Source organism: Pongo abelii, chromosome 21, assembly GCF_028885655.2.
Source record: "Pongo abelii isolate AG06213 chromosome 21, NHGRI_mPonAbe1-v2.0_pri, whole genome shotgun sequence".
NCBI lineage: Eukaryota > Metazoa > Chordata > Mammalia > Primates > Hominidae > Pongo > Pongo abelii.
The window spans coordinates 1,326,114-1,349,426 of record NC_072006.2 but is presented as its reverse complement, the minus strand read 5'-3'; the positions used below and the strand labels follow the sequence as shown (position 1 = coordinate 1,349,426).

General features: G+C 39.3%; 2 long non-coding RNA genes across 2 annotated transcripts in view; both read right to left on the bottom strand.

The window, feature by feature from the left end:
- The window catches only part of LOC134760790 (uncharacterized), a 52,598-nt gene extending 43,640 nt beyond the window's left edge, over positions 1-8,958 (bottom strand). The window contains exon 1 of the long non-coding RNA XR_010138768.1: positions 8,804-8,958. This is a non-coding gene — a long non-coding RNA (uncharacterized LOC134760790). The remainder of the gene's footprint in view (positions 1-8,803) is intronic.
- LOC134760791 (uncharacterized) overlaps positions 1-23,070 on the bottom strand; it is a 134,622-nt gene extending 111,552 nt beyond the window's left edge. The window contains exons 1-2 of the long non-coding RNA XR_010138769.1: positions 22,948-23,070; positions 17,749-17,892 (exon numbers count right to left, since the gene is read on the bottom strand). This is a non-coding gene — a long non-coding RNA (uncharacterized LOC134760791). The remainder of the gene's footprint in view (positions 1-17,748; positions 17,893-22,947) is intronic.
- Between the last annotated feature and the right edge of the window lie 243 nt (positions 23,071-23,313).

Here is a 23,313-nt window from a genome sequence, read left to right as displayed (position 1 = left end):
ACTATTTTAATTTTATTTACTTTTTGTATTATGTTGCTCTATTTTTACCAATATAAAGGATGAAGAGCATCCTTCATCAGATGCATCATATTCAAAGTGAAGTCTCCAGGGAGAGTTCCACAGTTCTTTATTTTTTAAGGAAAAAACCTAATCCTACTAAATGAGTTTGGAGGCCTTGATCCAGTAGTGCCTCCTCTGTTATTCCCTTTTTTCTGGTTGTAAATAATTTGTAGTTGGTCACGTTACTGTCTTAAGATAGCCCTTATGCCTTCTGGAGCCACCATTTCATCAGCAGAAGGGTGGGTTTTTTTCTCCCTATCTTTTAATGGTTTCATCTTAGAATTATACTGATGTTATGTAAATAGGGCATACCTCATTCGTTTTGTAAGTAAGGCATACCTCATCCTAAAATATTTTCTCTTTTTTTTTTTAAAAAAAGCATGTCTTTTGATAACCCATTTTATTACATCCCAGTGTCAAAATTCCCCAAATTTCTTTTCATTGGTGACCAAATTGCAAGAAGAGCTAATGCACTTGATCATGCATCCTAAATGCAAATCATTCCTCATGTCATCTATAACCTATAAGGGGAATATATCACTTATGTGTGTATCCTTAAGATTTAGAAGGAATGATTTTCACATGAAGATGTCAGCAAATGAATGTCCAGGCATACAATGATTGCTTAATAAAATAACTGTTAATTGATAAATGTCAGTGCTTAAAAGTTACAGGTAGCGGTATTTAGTAAGCATTGCATGCATCTGAACATTAGTTTACTTAACATATAAAAGTAAGTCCAAGTTTCTAATATTATCTAATCACAAACTTATATCTCTTATTTGACATTTAATATAGGACATAAAATATTTTTAAGAGACCTATGAATTTCTAATCATGTACTTATTTGGTCAAATAATTGTATGTGCTTTTGAGACTTAAGCAAAAGTTTAAGTGTTCTGGGATGTATTAAAATGGTTGAAAGGTGAACAAGAACCCAGAAAAAATGCTTAGGAAATACTAGAGAAACAATCACATGGATTATAATGTTAAAATTAACAATTGATGACAACAAAGGCTTTTAAGTAAAGAGAACACTTGGAACTAAAAATAAGAATGCCATAGGAATTAATAATAGTGTCAGAGATGAATAATCCACAAGGTTGATTATGAATATGAAGTTGCATATGTGACTATGGAAGGCTATGATGTGAGAAATATACTGAAGTTTTGAGTGGTACAAAACAGTTCAAAACAGAAATACTCTAAATACTGCCATGTTGCACAGCTGTCATCTGACCCACTGCCTGACATCTCTAAGTTTTTAAAAGCAGCTTATAGGAATAAGATTGCTGAAGATAAGCCCTTTAGAACATAATTGAAAGTACAAGCAGGCAAGGCATTGCCGGGGTAGACCCCATCCCCAGAATCCAGTTATGGCCATCTGCACTTTGCTTCCCCAAAAGTTAGTTCACTGTATACACAAGGTGTTTAGTATCAAAAGGCAGAAAGTATACAGCATTGTAAACAAATGAACACATATGAAGAGTTAACCTTTTGTTAATAACTATTGACAAGTAATAATAGTGAATTATAATCATCACTAAAGCACTTTTAATTTATTGTCCTTTTGCAATGACTGTGATATAGAACCACATAGTAAGAAGACAAAGCTTATAAGCTACCATCATTAAATTTAAATATTTAGGGAAGCATTGTTCTTCAAATTAGCACCTTGGAATTATATAAAATGTGAAATTAACAATAAATTATTATGGATAGATACAACTACATGTTATGTAATATTAAATAGAATATATTGTTATTAATTCTAACATTAATTTTCTACCCACTTATTCCACATTGTTTAGAGACACTATCTTTTATATTTATCAAAACAACTCTAAAATATAGTAACTAGCACTTTGGGAGTACCCAAAAATGTACTAAAAATGATAGCAATAAATTGTCATTTTGATAATTAATTCTCCCATTCACTTTGCGCCTATTTTTTTTTGCCAGATATTACAGTAGGGACTTTATAAAACACTACATTTATTAATCATCAATAAAACTCTGCACAACAGTAATTGTTATCTATCTTACAGTTGAAAAAACTGAGACTCAGAAAAATGAACTGCCACATCCAAGAACTCACAGTCTATAGCTGATAGCACAAACATCTTATTGTTTGATAGAACCACTTTGACTTAATTCAATTATACCACCTCAGATCCACTTTTGGTTTGCCTGAACTAGCTGCAGAATAAAATTAGACTTTTTATCGTCACACTCCCCTTTGGTGCTCTCTTTTTCCATCTCACACTCATTCTTTGCAGCGGGTTCCAGGGTGATCTCTCTTGCATTCATTCCACACCTCCCTTCCGGTGGAAGTGCCTGGAAGGGCAGACTCTGGGGGTAAAGAAGATACTGTCTCTCTATTGCTCTGACCAGGATTGATGCAAGCATGAATGTGTGGCTGAAGTCAATATGGCCAGAGTGACTTATGGGGATTCCCTGAGGATTCTGGAATGGGGACTCATTCCCTGAGAGATGCAGGGTATGGATTTGGTGCCATGAGCACAAAAACACACAAAACAGGGAGGAACTGAGAGACTGAGAAGAGAATCCTGAACCCTGAACAAACCAAGTTTGAAGCTTATAAACCTTCCAGATGTGAAAACTGACACAACCCCATATTGTTTAAGCCAGCTTGAGTTGGTCTTCTCTTATTTATAAGCAAAATGCATCCTGATAAACTCTCTTGCTTTTGTGTTCAGTACATCATTCTCTCCCTACCTCTTTGTAATAAAGATGGGCTTACAAACCACATTCTAAGCATACCCCCAAAAAATTTCATGCCAAAGCTGTGGTCCCAGGTCTGTGGAAAGAAGGGAACAGATTGGCATACACCATACAAGCTGCAGGCTATCATAAGCCCTATAAGCAACACTGACCAAAATTCAGATAGAAATTTCAGCTGCCAGGAATCCAGCCACTGCAAGTTAAGAATCACTGACACCATTTCATTTAATTGACATCTTTCTAAAAGTTCTTACTTAGAGCAACCTTTCCTTCACCTTATTCTATTCCCAAATTCTCACTAATGGAAACCAAGGCTGGAAATCAACATCCAAGTTCATATTTTATAGTTTCTCTGGAACCTATTGACCAAAGATCAGAAAGGAAAATGAGGTCAAAATCTAGGCCAGGATAGAGTACTAGTTCCAGGCTCATATTCTAAAACCTACAGTTTTCCACGTGAACAGGTCAGTAGTCAAGAATTAAAAATAAAATTAAGGAGATTTCCTTCAAGCATTTTAATATGCTGGAAAAAAAAGCATTGCTAGAAACCCTATTGTTCCATTCCAGGGGTATCTATGGCAACCATTTTGAGCCACTAACTTTAAAGATAGTTATTTGTGTCACCAGCTGACAGTGTTGTCCAGCCACTCCTTAATATTGTCTAGACACCTTTCTCTTGGATTTCCTTCAGAATTTCCCTGGCACACTTGCCTTGTAACTTTCCGCCTTTCACAAGGTGAACCAATTCTTCCAACTTCGATTATGGTACTTTCATTAGTTAAAGCACAGCTTTCCAGTAAGCAGATTAGCACTGCATTTGATTCCACTTCTCATGATCATTCCTAACAGCCAAAGTGCGGTTACTATTTCATATTGCAACCTAACTTTATTGTAACCTAATTCGTATGGCCTCAACTAGTACATTTTGTGAAAACACGTTCTTGTGCCATTATAGTGATTTTTCTGAGGCCCAAATGAGGGTGCAGATTCTACTAGAACCAGACAGTAAGCTTCATAAGAGCAGGGAGGGTTTTGCCAATGGGTTGCCTGGGTAGGAGATTGGAAGGAAGGAGAAGAGTATTGCTGGAATAATTCCTCCCTGCAGCCTCTGGAGACATTACTGTGGACTGGTTTTGTCTTTGCAAACTTTCGACTTCTGCCAGGTGGCCCTTTCCATACATCCCTTTCTGTCCTTGGGTCTGATGGCTATACCTTCCTCATTCCCTTCTAGATTAATAACAGGGACTCAGTGGTATGTCACAAATGTCGCTTTCTCTACACTCTGCCACCTCTTTGTAAATAGCTCTTTTACTAAACTCTCCTCAAATTATCCCAGAGTGTATCACCTGTTACCCTGTGGAGCGATGACAACTGGCTGTCTTTTTGTACAACATAATTAGATAAAGGCAGTTTCAAATCTCAGTCATTTACATTCTGAATATAGGTATCTTTATAAAACATGTATTATTTAAATGCTTAAAAGAAATAAAGTGCCAGGCTTGGTGGCTAACGCCTGTAATCTCAACAATTTGCGAGGCTGAGGCAGGGAGGTAGCTGGAGCCTAGGAGTTTGAGATCAGCCTAGGCAACATAGTGAGACCTCATCTTTCCAAAGGCATGGTAGTGTGTGCCTGTAGTCCCTGCTACGCAGGAGACTAAGGTGGAAGGATCTCTTGGGCCTGGGAGGTTGAGACTGCAGTGAGCCATGATCACGCCACTGCACTCCAGCCTGGGCGACAGAACGAGAACCCGTCTCAAAAAAGAAAAAAGAAAAGAAATAAATCGATATGCAGTATCATGTGTTAGGATATCTAACAGAACATTAATAGTATCCACACTCTTAATTGATATTTCTTGATGGTCAGTTATGACAATTGTATTGGCCTGGGTTCTAGCAGTGGTGCACTGGAGCCAGCATGAGTTTGGCGAGCTGATGGTGTACATTTCTTCCCACTCTGAGTTCAGCAATATCCTATTGGTAGCTGAAAACAGCCATGATGGAAGTATTTATGCCACAGACGTCAGCCAACACTACAAATCAGGAGTTTTTCTTTAGGATACCTGGATAACCAGCACGCCACTGCCTATGTGGTTCATATGAAAGTTGCAATACTGTCTGTGCTTTTGCATATGACAGTTTTTCTTAGTTTGGGTTCTCCCAAAAGTAAAGCCTGATTAAGGACTTGGGTGCAGGTAGCTCATTTAAAAAGTGATTCCAGGAATGATCCCAGGAGAATGAGATGGGAAATGAGGGAAATCCAGGTGAAAGATGAGTTGATCTATTCACACTGTACACGACTGGGTTCCATCTTGTGGGGACCCCCTGAGTAACCATGTTGGATGTGCTGCAGCTGAAATCCAAGGTCCTCAGTGGGAAGGTGGCATAAGGCACAAAAATAAATGCTTACACATTGGAATCACCCTGGAACTGGGGAAAAAAATAGCTTGATAAACTCTTATTCCTGGAGTATGGAGCATAAGGCTAGGATCATTTCATTCAAGAAGATGATATAGAAATACTAAAACCTAAGAAACAACCTGAAGCACAAGATACTCTGCTCATTTTTATACCTTGCTCTTTGTCCTGAGAAATTTTGTATGCTTGGAATTTCATAATATGTCTGTTAGAGAAGAGAGGAAACCTATCTCTCAAGGCCTCAAATGAGAAAGTAAAAGTGGTAAGTGGATGTCACCAAGGTCAAGCTTATTAAAAAGAGAGTCAAGTTTCTTTGCCCCCCGGGAAACTGTAACCTGGCCATGTCTATAGATCTCTCTGGTGAATTAAGTTCTGTTTTTCTTTATTTAAGGGAGGTGGGCAGGTCTCCACACTTTGGACATTTAAAAAAAGAGGAAGAAGCCTCCTCAGCAGAAGGCTAAGGATCCCAAACTAATAGTACTGGATTCTATTATAACTTCAAGCAGGAAATAAAAGGGGTTTATGGTAAAGCCAGGGAGCTGGGGAAATTGACTTTTATGCCTTAGAATTCATAGTCTCTATCCCAATGCATTTGAAAGATCCAATCAATTAATTAGAGGATAGTCAAAAAAAATGTATTTTTCCCTAATATTTACAAGGATTTCTAAAGAAGAGTTTTCTACTCTTCTATAGCCACTAATAATTTTAAAGAAAGAGGCAAGAGAGACTTTGGAAGATGGTTACAAGGCCTGAAAACTCAGGGCCAATAGCTTGGATTTATTCCAGAGATGTGCTGGGGAAGCTGTAGGGTTTGTGTGTGGTCATTTCTTCTCTAAATATTTTTGAGTACTTACTATATACCAGGCGTTGCCCTAATTGCCAGAGATATAATAGGGAATCAAACAGACACAAACATGAATTTTTTTTTTCTTCTACATGAGGACTAAACTGCCCCACACTGTTCTCTAGGATGCTTCAGCATTTTTCTCGTGTTTACAGGACACTTCCCTAAGCCTCTTCCTACTGTGGAATTGCCACGTAATCCTCTTTGCAACTCATCTGCCTCCTGCGTGCTTCTTCACCACCACTTCTGCAAATTGGCAGAAGAATCCATTTATCCAAGGGATGACCTCTCTAATGTTGAGAATCTGTTATAAAAATGGGTCTTTGAAATTTGCAAGGGACAAATAAATGAGTAATTGAGAGCTTGTGTTAAAAACAGTAGAGCAGGCCAGGCACGGTGGCTCACACCTATAATCCCAGCACTTTGGGAGGCCGAGGCAGGCAGATCACTTGAGGTCAGGAGTTCGAGACCAGCCTGGCCAACATGGTGAAACTCTGTCTCTACCAAAAATGCAAAAATTAGCCGGGTATGGTGGCAAGTGCCTGTAATCCCAGCTACTCAGGAGGCTGAGGCAGGAGAATTGCTTGAACCTGGGAGGCGGAGGTTGCAGTGAGCCAAGATTGTGCCGCTGCATTCCAGCCTGGGTGACGGAGCGAGACTTCGTCCCAAAAAAAAAAAAAAAGAAAACAGTAAAGCATTAAGAAAAATATCACAAGCAAGGCAAACATCTTAAGAAACAGCTGACTATATTACAGACTGATAATTCTTTTCCAGTTTCCTTTTTAGACCTAAGAAATGTTCAGAATGATATGCAATAAATAGACCAACAACAACAACACAAATTTTAGCCCCTTTCTCTCCCCTGGGAAAGCCTGTTTCAATTTCCTTGCTGGCTGATGATCCAGTTCCCCTCTGAGTTGGAAGTCCTTTTGTGAACCACAGCTCAGACAGGCTGCCTGATGCTGACTAGCCTCTCTCTCTCAGAAAGCCTGGATCATAAACACCAGGTAAGACATTACCTCCACATGGATGAGCTTTGCAAGCAGTTGCCCGGCATTGAACACCACTTTTGCCCCAAAATTTCTAACACTAGGCACACACCTAACAGGCTGAATTCCTGGGCTACTGAGGTCAGTTGAGATGGTTCTTAATGTACAATCCTTCTCTCCACTTAGTTGCCATCCAAGTTTTTTGGGGGTCAGTCCTGGAGAACTGTTAAGTCCTGTTAGTCTCAGTCTTATTTCTCACTGAAGACTCACTGCCTTATGTGTAGGTTCATTGCAGCACTATTCACAATAGCAAAGACATAGAATCAGCCTAGATAGATGCCTGTCCTGGTGGATTGGGTAAAGATGATGTGGTACACATATACCACAGAATGCTATGCAGGTATAAAAAAGAACAAAATCATGTCCTTTGCAGCAACATGGATGTAGCTGGAGATCATTATCTAAGCAAATTAGAAAACTAAATACCATATGTTCTCATGTATAAGTGGGAACTAAACATTAAGTACACATGGACACAAAGAAGGGAACAATAAATACTGGGGCCTACTTGAGAATGAAAGGTGGGATGAGGCGAACATTGAAAAATTACCTATCAGGTACTATGCTCACTATTTGGGTAACAAAATAATTTGTACACCAAATCCAGGAAACACACAATTTACCCATGGAAGAAACCTGTATGTGTACCCCCATACCTAAAAGAAAAGTTGGAAGGAAAAAGACCCACTACCTTTTAGATCATGTCTTATTTAAGGCACTGCCTGGCCTTGAGAAAACTAAAGCTGCCCAGATAATGGTGGTGACTGAGCTTGGAATTCACATTTGCCACTTTCATTTGTGATGTGAAGCATCTCAAAGGCCCTCACTATTGTTTCTAGGAGGCTGAGATAGGTCTGAGAATAATAGCACATCATTTATACTCATGTGATAGGTTGTTAGAAAATTAAGCTAATCCTGGACAGAGTTCCAAAGAGTTTGCATTTAAATTATGACCTTGGGGCAAAGTAAATGCTTCAGAAAAGTGAGACAGGGTCTATTCTTTGTGGGTGGCTCCCATTTTAAATTAAGTGATTTGCAATATTTGATCATTAATGGTTTTCAACCTCTTTGGATAAATTCAAAAATAAAATATTAATTTATATAAATTTGTATTAGATCTATTCCTGCATGATTAATCATCCTAAAATTTGGTAGCTTAAAACAATTGTATATTTTGCACATGAATATGTAGTTTTGGTTTGTCAGGGACTGCTCATCTCTGCTCCATGTGGTTTAACTAGAGGCTGGAGGTACCAGTTTGGAGATGGCTGACGCAGGCCTGGCTCAAGATTGTGCTGGATGGTTGGCAGGGAGCTTAGCTGGGGCTGTGAGCTGGGGGATATGATTCCCCTCAATGTAGCCTCACCATGGGCTGTCTGGTGAACATCCCAGATGTTCTGAAGCACATGACATTCTTATGAGCTAGCCTCAGAAGTCACACAGTGTTTGCTTTCATTTTACTTTATTCATTGATACAGTTATAAGGGCCCATCCAGTTTCAATGAAAGAGGACACATACTTCACCTCTTAATGGCAATAATGTAGTGTCAAGATTCTAGACTGTGGGATGGAAGATATTGTTGCTGCCATCTATGACAATACAATATATAATCTACTCAATACTCAAATGATTTTTGATTGAGTTTGCTCAAACCAAAGCAAAAACTTTGACTCATAGAATGTTACTTACTGGTCACAGACAGGTGTTCCTCTCAGAGGCATTTAAACCAGAGCGACTCTATCTTGAACAGGAGCTGGGTAAAATAAAGCTGAGACCTACTGGGCTGCACTCCCAGGAGGTTAAGGCACTCTTAGTCACAAGGTGAGATAAGTGGTCAGCACAAGATACAGGTCACAAAGACCTTGCTGATGAAACAGTGTGCCATAAAGAAGCCAGCCAAGCCCCGCCAAAACCAAGATGGCAAGGAAAGTGACCTCTGTTCATCCTCACTGCTCATGATACACTAATTGTAATGCATTAGCATGCTAAAAGACATTCACACAGCACCATGACAGTTTACAAATACCATGGCAATGTCAGGAAGATACCCTATATGATCTAAAAAGGGAAGGAACCCTCAGTTCTGGAAATTGACCACCGCTTTCCTGGAAAACTCATGAATAATCCACCCCTTGTTTAGCATATAATCAAGAAATAACCATAAAAATGGCCAACCAGCAGCCCATGCTGCTGCTCTGCCTATGGAGTAGCCATTCTTTATTCCTTTACTTTCTTAATAAACTTGCTTTCACTTTACTGTATGGACTCCCTCCAAATTCTCCCTTGTGTGAGATCCAAGAACCCTCTCTTGGGGTCAGGATCGAGAAGCCTTTCCGATAACATCCCCATGAGTGAACTAATTGCATAGTATTTGCTCAAATGCAGTTAGTTGAATATTCAGGGCCAAGATGGCAGTTTTTGTCTTTTTAGATCCATTAACTTGCTAAAGAAAAATACTTGATTTTTTTTTTTTTTTTTTTTTGTCTAGCTCTTTCACCCAGGCTGAAGTGCAGTGGCACAATCTCAGCTCACTGCAACTTCTGCCTTCTGGGTTCAAGCGGTTCTCCTGTCTCAGTCTCCAAGTAGCTGGGATTACAGGCATGCACCACCACACCTGGCTAATTTTTGTATTTTTAGTAGAGATGGGGTTTTACTATGTTGGCCAGGCTGGTCTTGAACTCCTGACCTCAGGTGATCCATCCACCTCATCCTCCACAAGTGCTGGGATTACAGACATGTGCCACCACGCCTGGCTAAAATACTTCATTTTTTAGGCTAGAGGATATACTTAAGGAAATATAAATAATAATTCAAATTTTCTTTAAAATCAGAAAAGGGAATATAAAGACATTTGAATATAGTCAGCAATTCACAATATGCTTCAGTTCTCAAGGGTACATGAAGGCATGAAAGAAAATAAAGAAGAAAAAGAAAGTAGATCAAAAATGTGAAGAAAGAAAAACTATATAGCAAGCAGGAAGGAGATGAAGGTAGTGAGAGGATAGGACAAGGAGTGCAACTGTATCAGCGTAACAGGAGATTACCCAAAATAGTTGTTCCAGCAGCAGCCAAATTATAGGCACAACACCTCCAACACACTATTTCAGCATGCCTCCCTCCCTCCCACAATCCTGATTTCCTAGAATTCTAAGCAAGGAGAAGTAAGCAGCCAGTAGCAACCCCTTACCTTATCTAGCAAGGTAAGTTCAGTAACATCAACCTCAGTAGTTTCAAAGATTTGGGAAAATGAAAAGTAACTCCATATTAAAATATGATTAGGGAATGGATATCTGGTTGATGGCCAATATCCACCCACTCCAGGAAGAATTCACATAATTCTAAGAGTGCTCATTAGCTTTAAATTCTTGGGTAGACCATATCTATGTGTAATGGATTATTTTTTATTTTACTTTGAGTAACATGGGGAGCCAACAAAATGTGTTAAGCAGAGAGAGAGATGAGTAGTGAGTAGTAAGGTAGAAAAAAGACAACAACTTAGCAGGCTCCTGCAATAATTCAGGCAAGACTTGACGAGGGCTTAGAAAAGGATGGTAAGGGCCGGGCACAATGGTTCACACCTGTAATCCCAGCACTTTGGGACGCCAAGGCAGGCGGATTGCTTGAGCTCAGGAGTTTGCAACCAGCCTGGGCAACACTGTGAAACTCCGTCTCTACTAAAATACAAAAAATTAGCTGGGCGTGGTGGCATACGCCTGTAGTCCCAGCTACTCAGGAGGCTGAGGCAAGAGAATTGCTTGAGCCCTGGAGGCAGAGGTTGCAGTGAGCCAAGATCACGCCACTGCACTCCAGCCTGGGTGACAGAGCAAGACTCCGTCTCAAGAAAAAAAAAAAAATGTATGCTAGGGTGGCCTTGGTGAGAAACGGTTGGAGTCAGGATTGTCTGATATTGTCAGAAATACAAATTATATTAGCTTTTCTTAGTATTGTTTGATTTGATCTTTCTAGGAATTTTGCCCTTTAATACTAACCATGGGGGCAGAATTCAATATCAGCTTAAAGAACATAAGCTAATTAGTGTTTCTCAAACTTCACTTTACCTACAAATCACCTGAGGATCCTGTTAAAATGCAGATTCTGGTTAAGCCTGAGATTATGCATTTCTAAGCTCCCAAGTGATGCAAACAGTTCAGAAATCAAAATATGAAACAGAAACCTACTAAATGTCAGTTGGCCATGTCAAATTTTGAACCTCTGGAGTAGATGCTAAAGCCTCATATTCACTGTGACTTCATCCAAAGTTTCTGAGGATGAATCATGAGTGTGTTCTTCTGCTGCTCTTTACATTCTAGCCAGCAAGTTGATGTACAGATAAATTACTATGCATTTCTATTTTGTTTACCTTAAAGACTGATTCTTCAATTTACAGGCGCTTATCTATGTAAAAGTTTCTCACACAAATTAGTAGCAATAGAGTACACTAGGTGAGCATACAACAATATACAAGAAAATCATACGACATGGCAAATGTAAAGCTATGCACGCATATTTAACTCTTAAAAATCACAACAAAAATGTGAAGTCAGAGCTCATTAAATTAGAGACTGATTTCACCAAACGATTGTGCAGCCATTACACAGGTGTTCCATTTCAGAAAGTATTAGAGCATAGTGCCGGGGGGCCTCAAAGCTAATTTCTAACCTAGACTAATCATGCCAGGAATAATGACCTGCCGTTACTGCCTTGTGAATCAGACCCTATGATATTTAAAATAATTAAGATCAAAGCCTAACGAGAAGGTCAGTGAATTCACCAGTCGTAAAACGTTAGTACAAAACCCAAGGCTGTACTTGTTTGCTCAACAATCTTCAACGCTCAAGTTATAAAAGGGTCTTAAGAGGGACACAAACATCATCTTCAAAAAATGTCACTCCCCCCAAAGGTGCTGCCAGAGAGCAAGGGAAGTCTCTCAATGAGTTGGTTATTCAAAGCAAAAGTGTTACTCAAAAGTCATTATACATTTGAAAAGACCAGGTAACTTAAGAGATGGGCTGATGGGATATATCAGCTTGCTGGCTGCAATCCCAGAACACAAACTGGGATGAAGATTTGCTTCCCATTTGTAGGCGGCTGGAAAGGAGTGTGAAATGAATTGGTTTGTCCGGGCTGAGTTCCCAGGAAAAGGGTGTCTTTCATACCAAAAGCTCCCACCCAAACTGGCAGGGTGCTTCAAGCCAAAGATTTAGACAGTCAAATAAGTGCTAATTGAGTTAGAGGTTTGGTTAGGAAGTGGGTTGACAATTAAGTTCAGCTAAGGCCCTTTAATGGCCCAACTACCAGCCTTGAGAGGCTTTGGTACAGCACACCAAAGCAGAAGGCTTCCTAATCCACCACTAAGACTTTGATTGAAATTCCTAATCTTTGGCTGGAATAAGTGTGAGACATCATAGAGAGAAGTGGCCTGGGGTGATAGTGGCAGAGGAAGTTATGAGGGTGATACTGAGGATGTATTTGTTCACAAGATTTCACTGGAGATATTCGAGTCTGCAGAACCACAATGGGGAGCCCCAAGAAGAAGCATTTCATTTTTAAGAGGACAACGCTAGACCATAGCTTTATACTGCTATGGCCAAGTTCCCAGCAAGGTTTTGTTGCTTTGTTTTTAATCAAAACAAGGACCAAATACTTTTAACCAAAAGCAATGGGTTTTAACTAAAACCAATACTTTTTATAAAAGTATTTTTATTTAACAAACAATTTAATGGGGCTTTACTATTGCCATTCTTATTATTCCTTTTGCAAATACCTCACTTGTATCTCAAACAACCCTCTGAGGTAAATCACATTATTGTCATTACTTTATAAACAAGAAAACTGAGGCACAGAGAAGCTCAAGAACTAATAAGTGGCATACTTGGAATACAGAAATGGTGGAAAGGCATCTGGGTTAAAACAAAAAGAAAGTTACAAGAGAAGTAAGGAAGGAAATTTTTATTATTCCTCTTTGGAAGGAAGGATATAAAAACCCAAGAGAAAATTTAATAGGCCTCTTCACTGCCCCTTTCCCACAAGTGCCAAAATGAAAGCCCATTAATAGGGCTTAAAACTAAAATTTAGTATAGATAAAAGCAAGTCCTCATTACCCAACATATAATTAACTGGGGAATTCACAGCTGTGGGACATGATGGGGAAGGATGAGGCTTGCCGATTCAGGCTGCTGATTTTCAAACAAGGTGTTAAAACCAAGTAACCAGATCTCTTTATTTGCAGGGTGTAGCACTGGCTACTCTGCTGTAGATGATGTTGAGAAGTCTAAACTTCGAAAAAAACAGATCCTACATGGCTTATGGATTAAAGAAACTGAATTTATGTGGTTAACAAACATATGAAAAAAAGCTCATCATCACTGGTCATCAGAGAAATGCAAATCAAAACCACAATGAGATACCATCTCATGCCAGTTAGAATGGCGATTATTAAAAAGTCAGGAAACAACAGATGCTGGAAAGGATGTGGAGAAATAGGAATGCTTTTACATGTTGGTGGGAGTGTAAATTAGTTCAACCATTGTGGAAGACAGCGTGGGAGATTCCTCAAGAATCTAGAACCAGAAATACCATTTGACCCAGCAATCCCATTACTGGGTATATACACAAAAGATTATAAATCGTTCTACTATAAAGACACGTGCACACATATGTTTATTGCAGCACTGTTTACAATAGCAAAGACTTGGAACCAACCCAAATGTCCATCAGTGATAGGCTGGATAAAGAAAATGTGGCACATATACACCGTGGAATACTATGCAGCCATAAAAAATGATGAGTTCATGTCCTTTGCAGGGACGTGGATGAAGGTGGAAACTATCATTCTCAGCAAACTAACACAGGAACAGAAAATCAAACACCACATGTTCTCACTCATAAGTGGGAGTTGAACAATGAGAACACATAGGCACAGGGAGGGGAACATCATACACCAGGGCCTGTCGGGGGTTGGGGGACTAGGGGAGGGATAGCATGAGGAGAAATCCCTAATGTAGATGACGGGTTGATGGGTGCAGCCAACCACCATGGCACGTGTCTACCTATGTAATAAACCTGCATGTTCTGCACATGTATCCTAGAACTTAAAGTATAATTTAAAAAAAGAAAAAGAAAAAGAAACTGGAGAACTGGAGGTCAGATATGTTCTACACCCACCACCCCCCAACTCAAGTAAACTTGCCCTTTTCAAGTTCACTCCTTTACCCTTTCCTAAGGGCAGACTGTTCAATCTCCCACCACTCATGGACCAGTTCAGCCATTCTCCTTTCTCCTCACTGCCTTACAACCTCCTGCAAAACCTCCTTTCCACGAAGCCTCATGGCACTTAATGCCATCATTCCCTGTCCCTCTGCAGCGTTGGCACTACTGGCTCCTAGAATATTTCCGTCATTCACTGAAGACTTTGGAAATTGGACCACTGTCTTCTTAGATCACCATACCTCTTACCAATTGACAACATCCAAGTAGACAACACAGTCATTATCAGGTACCTATGATTCACTGTCTCCCTAGATCCAATGACTAAAATTTCTGCTGCCTTTTGCTAATCTACTTCTGTAGCCATATCAAATTTCAGCATTGTTCCACTTCCACATTTTTATTTCCAAATACCCTTCTCTCTGAGCATATTCTTCCATCTTCCTCAGTCTTTCACTCCCTCACTCAGTATTTTTTTTCCACTTCCAACTTACGTATTAACTTCTTATTGCCTGTCCTTTTACTGCACCTCCAAACTCCAGATCAATCCAACCATATGCTTTTTCTCCCTTTATACTCAAGCTGAAAAAAATACCATGCCACTTTGCAAATTGGTGACACTGTTGAGAAGTACAAGCCTTTGGAAATAGATCTATAGATTTATACAGTTTCCAGGAAACATGATTTAATCCCTGGCCTCTGGTAAGAATTGACTAATTAGCTCAAGACCCCCTACGTCATTGCCAAAGCTCATGGGAAGTCAGGCTCAGCCCAGATGGATAACAGTATTGGACTTCAGATAACTTGAACACAGTCCAAATTCTCTTATACAGTAGCTCTCAGGTTTATTATTTTACAGTTCTAAAATTTTATTATATGCAACGCCATGTAAAGTTAGTGATGTTTAGGAATCTCATTTGCATTTTAGTGGCATTTGTTTGAAAACAGTTTACCTATACTGCCAAGTAACGTGCTTAATGATGGAGTGGAAGGAGAGTGATGAAATTTAGGTAAAAGATGGCAAAGCCACAGGCAAAAATCACAGCTTCAAAGGGTAGGCAGAAGCCTCAAGTCTTGTAGTTCAAAAATCCTTTTACTTAGCAACATCACTTAAAATAACAAAAAAACAAAACTCCTTCTGGACCATAATCAACTGCTATGTCTCTCCTTCCAACAGCTTCAATTTCAAATCTAGCTTCCTTTGTGTTCCACTAAACAGATCATCGTAACAGCTCATGTATCCAACATTGTTCTACCTTAGTAATTTTTATACATAAGTGAAGATTTCCACTTTTTAATGTCATTAAAAGGTATATCTGTTAACCAACTTTTAAAATTTATTAAATTCTTCCCTGCCATCTTAAGGATAATGTGTAAACCACATTTTGCTGTTTCATGCATTTGCAGAATCCTCTCTTTAAAATTTTGTCATAGGATTTGTAACGTCCAATTAGCCACTCAATGAATTTTTGAGTCCCTCAGGTCTTTGTCTTTGTTCCCAAAGTTGAAGTGGCTAGAAAAATGTCCTATAGATACATTTGTTGCCAAATCACACACACAAAAAATATGCTACTATCTCAGAGGTATCAGGACATGTAATAACAACCTCTAAATATTTCCCCAAGACTTGTTCCTATTCAGTAAACACCAGAAGTAGTCTCTGGGATGTATGGAGAGTAACATATTCCACTCAAAAATATTTAAAAAATTACTCATTTGTAAGTTTTAAACCTTCTCACATTACTTTTGGTTTCAAAGTAAGGACTGTTTTGCTCAATCCCAAACTGGCTTTGGTGACTTTACATTTCTTTGTTTGCAGGGTCTGGTGGATGGGGTGGGACAAAGGTCAAATGCCTTTAACACTCTGGGTTTCAGTTAACTCAGTTCTCAGGTGAGACTTTCAGCCCTTCTGCTCCTGCAGATTCCAGTGTCAGGTGGTTCAAATGCCATAGCACAGATGAAAGCAGCTTGAACAGCAGAAGGAGCTTTATTCGTGAAAGGACAGAGCCAACCGAGGCCAGGGGAGCTTTTGGTGACTAGCAGGAGCATTATTCACATTTTACAGTTTCTAGCCTAGTATGTGTCAGGCACTCGGTAAACATTTGATGAACAAGTGAATGAATAAATGAATAAAGGAGCCCACTTTGATATTGCTACAAAGAAACTAATAATATTAAATAATTTTTCCCCAAAGCCAGAAACTCCTTTCTTAAAAAATATAATGCATATTCAAATTGCATTGGTCATCAGAAACCTCTTTGGAAAGCAGAATGGCAAACTCTAAATCAGGCCCATGGGATTTTCCTTAGAAAATTGATCAGATGGTCAGGCGCGGTGGCTCATGTCTGTAATCCCAGCACTTTGGGAGGCTGAGGCGGGCGGAACACCTGAGGTCAGGAGTTCGAGACCACCCTGGCCAACATGGTGAAACCCCGTCTCTACTAAAAATACAAAAATTAGCTGGGCATGGTGACGGTCACCTGTAATCCCAGCTACTTCGGTGGCTGAGGCAGGAGAATTGCTTGAACCCAAGAGGCGGAGGTTGCAGTGAGCGAGATCACTCCATTGCACTCCAGCCTGGGCGATAGAGTGACACTCTGTCTCAAAAAAAAGAAAATTGATCAGACAATTGAAATTATCACCTCTGCAACTCAACAGGCTTTCAGAAAGAAACTAGTTTTTGAAAGTGCATGCTCATGTATGTGAAAGTCTAGTTTACCTATCAAGATCATCCTGTGTAGGCATAGTGGCTCACACCTGTAATTTCAGCATTTTGGGAGGCCAAGAGGGAGGATTGCTTGAGGGCAGGAACTTGAGACCAGCCCCGTCTGTCTCTTTTAAAAAAAGAATTATACGTATATACATAAGTGTGTGTGTATACATATAAGTGTAAATATATATTCCTTTAGTTATAATACTATACTATTTATTGATGATAGGACAGTATTCAAATATTGAAAAGAGGAAACAGTGTTGGCGTTGTCTTGTGAGAAATTGTTGAAGGAATTGGGTAGGTTTAGAAGGAGGAAGAAACAACCAAGGAGAGAAATGGAAATTTCAAATTAATCTCTCTTTATGCAAAAAAAAAAAGAAATCAAATTATTCTAATGAGATCCAGCAGCAATAAGCAAATATTAGACCCAGATTTTAAGGAAGAGCCTGTTAGCAACCAGAACTGCCTAGAAATGAGACAGGCGCCTTTACAGAAGGCATCTTCCTTTCATGGTATCAAATCACAAGAGAAAAAGAGCAGCAGGATGGGATTTCATCATACTCCAGACCTGCTGACCTTCCTTCAAAGCATCTGTAAGATCTTCTCCCCAGTTATGACCCAGAAAATGAAGAGGACTGATGTGAAGGGCTAGATAAGCAAGGCTCAGACATCCAGAGTCCACAGCACAGACATTTCTTCATTATTGAAAACTTACCAGGGCTGGGTGCAGTGGCTCACATCTGTAATCCCATCACTTTAGGAGGCCAAGGTGAGCAGCTACTTGGGAGGCTGAGGTGGGAGGATAGCTTGAGCATAGGAGAGGTTGCAGTGAGCTGAGGTTGCACCACTTCACTCCAACCTGGACAACAGAGCAAGACCTTGTCTCAAAAAATTAAAAATAAAACTTGCCAGGTGAGAATCAGGTGGCAGACATGGCAGGAACTGAATTCTCCAGAGGGCTCCAGCTTTGCAGTTCACAGCACACAAAACTGGAGCCCTTCTTTGCCCTAAGCAAAATAAATACTTACTGAATTAAAACATAGGCAGAAATCAAAGGCAGGCAGAGTGAAATGGTGAGAACTGCTCTTCCAGACATTTTTAAAGATGCCAGGGAAACTTTCAACGGCATGTTAGAACTTTATAAATTATGTGTAAACATGACCTCTGAAAAAAAGCCAGGGTGTATGTGGCCGAGAGTGACTTCTTTAGTGAATCATAGCTGGGACAGTAATTTTTGAACTCTGCAATTTTCCACATCTTTTCCAAAATAAGTGGTGTAGTGAAAACACACATGATCCAGTGTCCTTCTGCCGGCTTCCCATCCCCTATTACGCTTTCTTTTCCCTGTAATAATTTTTTGCCTTGGTTCAGGCTATCTCACCTTATCATTCCCATTTTTCCTTTTTTTTTCTCTCCAATCTTTCACTACTAGAACTTGCATAAATCATCAATGGCATTCTGGAGGGAATGGGAAAAGAGGGCAAAATCCTACTCAGTCCTTCATGCTGATTTTGATTTCTACCCCTGATGTATTGAGTCTGACAAAGGGAAGATAGATGAGCAGTCAAGTGAGAATGTTTAGGCTTTCTTGCCTGAAATACTGTCTTCATAGTATAAATAACTACAATTTATGTAGCACAGATTATTTTAGGCAATTCTATAATCTGGGTATGAACAGGATTTCTATTTTAAAGATAAGGAAACTCTCCTAAAGTTGCACTCTTAGGAAGTGGGGGAAATAAGAGTTAAACTACATCATGCATTCTGCAGGTCAAGCATTTAATTATTATATTATTTTTCAATTGGCCCGCAACAAGTTAAAATTCAGGCTCCTCTCTGGGTCCTCCCAGTTCATTGCCTCTTCTACATAAATGATTGGCAAGTCATTTTTCCTCGGACTGTCTTAGAGATCCTCTCATCTCTGGCAATTCCACAACCATGGCTGCTCAAAACATTGTATTACCTGTGGACCCCAGAATGGGAGTCCTTTTTTGAAAAAAGCTGTTGTTCAGGACCTTCCATATTATAGTTCCGCCACCAATCAAGAGTTACTGTGCCCATCACTTTTTTTTTTTTTTTTTTTGATTTGGGTGAACATGTTTGTGAACCCAGAGTAGAAATTCATGGCTCAACAAGGTTGTTGCTGTTGTTTTTTTAATTGATTCACAAATCTGTTTAATTAAAGAGCAAGAGGGAATATTTGAAATTAAGACTGGCCCCATAACATCTGCAGTCCAATCCAATCTCTTCATGCTCTCTAGAACATTCCTTCCACTCTCAGCTACGTGTCACTGCTTCTTTCTCTTATTCCTTCTTCCTCTCACACTCGCTTAGGGTCATGCTTACCTGCTCAGAGCTTCATATATATTGAAATTACAGGTAAGTGTTTTCTGTTTCCCATGGCAATCCTGAAGCTAAGTTAGAGCAGGTCTTCTGACATTTTCCATTCATTCTCTAAGTAGCATGGCATTCAGAGAGTGTTACTGAATAAATAATTTAAAACAGCTAAGATAAATTGCTGTTTGGTATGGAGTCATAAAAATTGGTTGCAATTTATTTTTAAAATACACAACTACAGTAATTTCAAGTTTAGTGTTCATGAGCTACACTTTTGATTTTTTAAGTCAATAACAATTTTGAATACTCCTTTCCACAAATCCCACAGATAGAGTAAAAAGGTCTTGAAATTTTCAATGTTTGGCATTACAGCTGCTGCTGAAATTCCTGTTAGACAATATTCCCTGACTCTTGGATCAGAAAGAAGGGCCAGCGTAGCAGGGCATGTCTACTAGGACGTCATACAGTTCGTACTCCACAGTTCCTACTTCAGGATAGCACAAAAGCCCCCAGGCAAACAAGCAAAAATTCTCAAGATTCTTTACAGCCTTTATCTAATATAACAAGCTTTCTGTCATAACTAGATGTTGCCCAGTATGCAACAGGGAGCCATGTTGTCAGACCATTCACAATTTCCTAAACTATCACAAAATTCCCATCGGAAGGAGAGGGCATTTCACATGGTTGGAAGTGCCATCCACGCAGGGGCTCAGGGAGGATAATGATTACATTTTTAAGGTAGAGACCAGGCACCCATCCCTCCTCCAAATCTCTCTGCCTCCAACTCTCTATTCTTCCTTTCTCTCTCCCTCCTCTCTCTGTCCCCCTCCTCTCTCTCTCTCCCTCCTCTCTCTTCCTCCTCTCTCTCTCTCTCCCTCCTCTCTCTCTCTCCCCCTCCCTCGTCTCTCTCCCTCCCTCTTCTCTCTCCCTCCCTTCTCTCTCTCTCTCTCTCTCTCTCTCTCTCTCTCTCTCTCTCTGTCTTGTCTCTCTTTCTCTCAAGGATGCACTCAGCTCCTGCTAAGGAATTTAAGGAATAACTTTTGGTCCAGCCTCAGAGGTTACAGGTGAAGAACAGAAATAGCATGATATATGGGGAAAGTTGGAGGATACAGTCTTAGTCCTGAAGAATCAGGGAATGCTATAATACGCCCTGAGGTACAGTCTACAGAGACTACCTTGACAAAGAGTTTAAAATAAGAGCTAAAGAGAAATTGGTCACTTAATAATTTGATAGTAACAGCTTTGACTTTATTTTTAAATATAAGGAGGGAAGAAGTAACACCTGAATAAATTTAGTATGACAAGATGTTAGCTTCAACTCTGACAAAAGGTTTGTGCTTATACAAAGTGAGATTCTCTAATAACCTAAATTTTAGTTAATTATTTTTGTACATTTACAGAGGGATGATGATCAGAGGTAGCCTTCTGTTTTTGGATACTACATTCTGTGGTTTGGCATTAAGGGAATGTTTGTATCTGCTTTGATCTCACCTAATTACCTCAAAATTTAGTAGAATTCCACAATTTATCCAAGAATATTATAATGAAGCAATATTTCTGGATATTGTTCAAAGGATCTCATGATCCATCCATAATATTCTAGTAATAAAAGCTATCATTAACTGAATACTTAGTCTAAGCCAGGTACAGGCTCAGCCTGTTCTATGTATTATCCTGTCTAATCACCCAATCAACCCTATGATGTAATAGGATTATTATATCCATATATTACAGATGAGGAAACTGAGGTACTGGAAATGAAACGAATTGCCCAAGGTTGCTGAGCAGAAAGTGGTAGTGCTAGAGCTCTAGCCCAATCAGAATTCAGAGCCAACATATACAACTAGTGTGTTATTCATCCCTCAAATAAAAATTACCAGATGTTTTCAACTGTGGGTGTATAATATCTGCTCCTGGTGAGGACTGGGGCAAAAACGTACTTTCATATCACAGGTGGAAATGTCACTCTATGCAGCTTTATTTAAAAGCAACATGGCAATGCTCATTAAAAGTAATAGTGCACAAAGCCATTGATTCTGCAGCCCTCCTCCTGGGAGTCAAATTCTGTAAGTGTAAAGGCATGATCTGCACAAGGATATAATATGAATTCTAATCCACAAGGGGAAATGTTAAATCAACTATGACATCATTGCACCACGTACTATTACACAGTTGTTAAAAGGAATGGGGTAGATCAACCCGGTCAGTTGACTTGAAGAAGTTGAAAGAAAAATCAAAGTATAATAAATATCTCATTTTTGTTAAAAAAAGGAGGGGGTAGAATTTTGGGGGCGGTGAGACTATTCTGTACAGTAATGTATTGGTATATACATGTCATTATACATTCATCAAACCCCATAAAATATGTGACACACAGAATGAACCCTAATGTAAACAGTGGACTTCAGTTAATAATAATGTGTCTATACTGGTTTTACTGGCTTATTGGCCATAACAAATGTCCCATACTGATGCAAGATGTTAATAATAAGGGAAACTGGGGAGCAGGAGGTAAGAGGGATATATGGGAACTCTACTTTCCACTCTACTTCTCTGTAAACCTAAAACTGCTCCAAAAACAAAGTCTATTAATTAAACAAAATTATTAGAGACTACTATATATATTTGGATATAAATTTTAATATGATGAGTATAGAAAAATGTAATTCAAGCTTAATTGTGGGGCTAAGGGAACAGAAGAGGGTGAAAGCAAAAAAAGTTTTTTCCTAAACTTTCCAACTCGCAAGTTGAAAACAATAGAAATAGGTATTCTGTGGGCCAATTAGTGTAAACTAGTGAGTGTGTTTTAGAAAAATATATAGTTAGACAAATTCTCCTGGAATTTTCCCCACGGACTTTTAGAATCTTTAATTCTAGCATTTCATAAATGTTCTATTGCGTATCTAATTGTTGTTTTCCTCAACTCACCTTCAAAACATAACAAAAGAATAATAACTGATAAGAGGCTGTCACTAAATGAGAAGTTGGATCTCCCATACTGAGCTTTGCACTCAGTGAAATCAAGGAACTTAAAGTTCCTAGAGGTAGTAACTTCAATCATATTTTCTCCTTTTCCTCTTCATTCCAAAGCCAATGCAAAACTAATAATAATGTGCTACAAGATGGCCTGAGAATTTCTACTGGTGTTTAAGTCATCATAAACTATAGACTACTTTGCAGTAGATTTTCTTCAAAGAAGATTTTAAGATCTCACTTGGAAAGAGTCTATATCAATCAATCAACCAACAAATCAATCAATCAATCAATCACACACACACACCACCAAGCCAGGAAAATAAAGATCCCCACCAAAAAGTAGTAATATAAATGTTATAATGTTGTGTTATAATATACATTTCAGATGTATAGATACGTATATAATTTAATTCACATATTTGAAGATTGAAATCCTGAAATCCTGCGAATCTGCTTAAATAATGAAACGGAAGTCCCATAACTCTTAAATGTAGCATGCACACATAGAGTTGTTGAAGCAGGTTTCGCATACCTCAAGGGACAATTTCCAACCATATCCTTCAAGGTGTATTTTCCTCTAATTAAACCTAATCCCTCTTACCTCCTGGTGGCCTGTAAGAGCTCGATTTTCAAGCGTCACCACGTCGTCTGGTTGCCTTCTGAGATATTACAAAAGCAGTCAGTCCCACCCGGGCTCTGCTTACTGAACCCTGAAAAAAGCGTGAGCAGGAAACAGCCAGGGCCTCCTCTACAGGGCTTACGTGATGAAATGCAGCTCACCATTAGTTGCCCCTGCAATTTTCACACCTGGGGCTCTTGAGCTTTGAGGGTGCAGGTGGCCTAATACAGGAGTAATTAGTTCCATGTCATTAATTATTTATATGGAGCTTATCACCCTGGGTTGGCAATTTTTGTTGACTCAAAACTGCAGGTGCACAAAGGAATAGTGGTGGAGGGAAAATGGTGC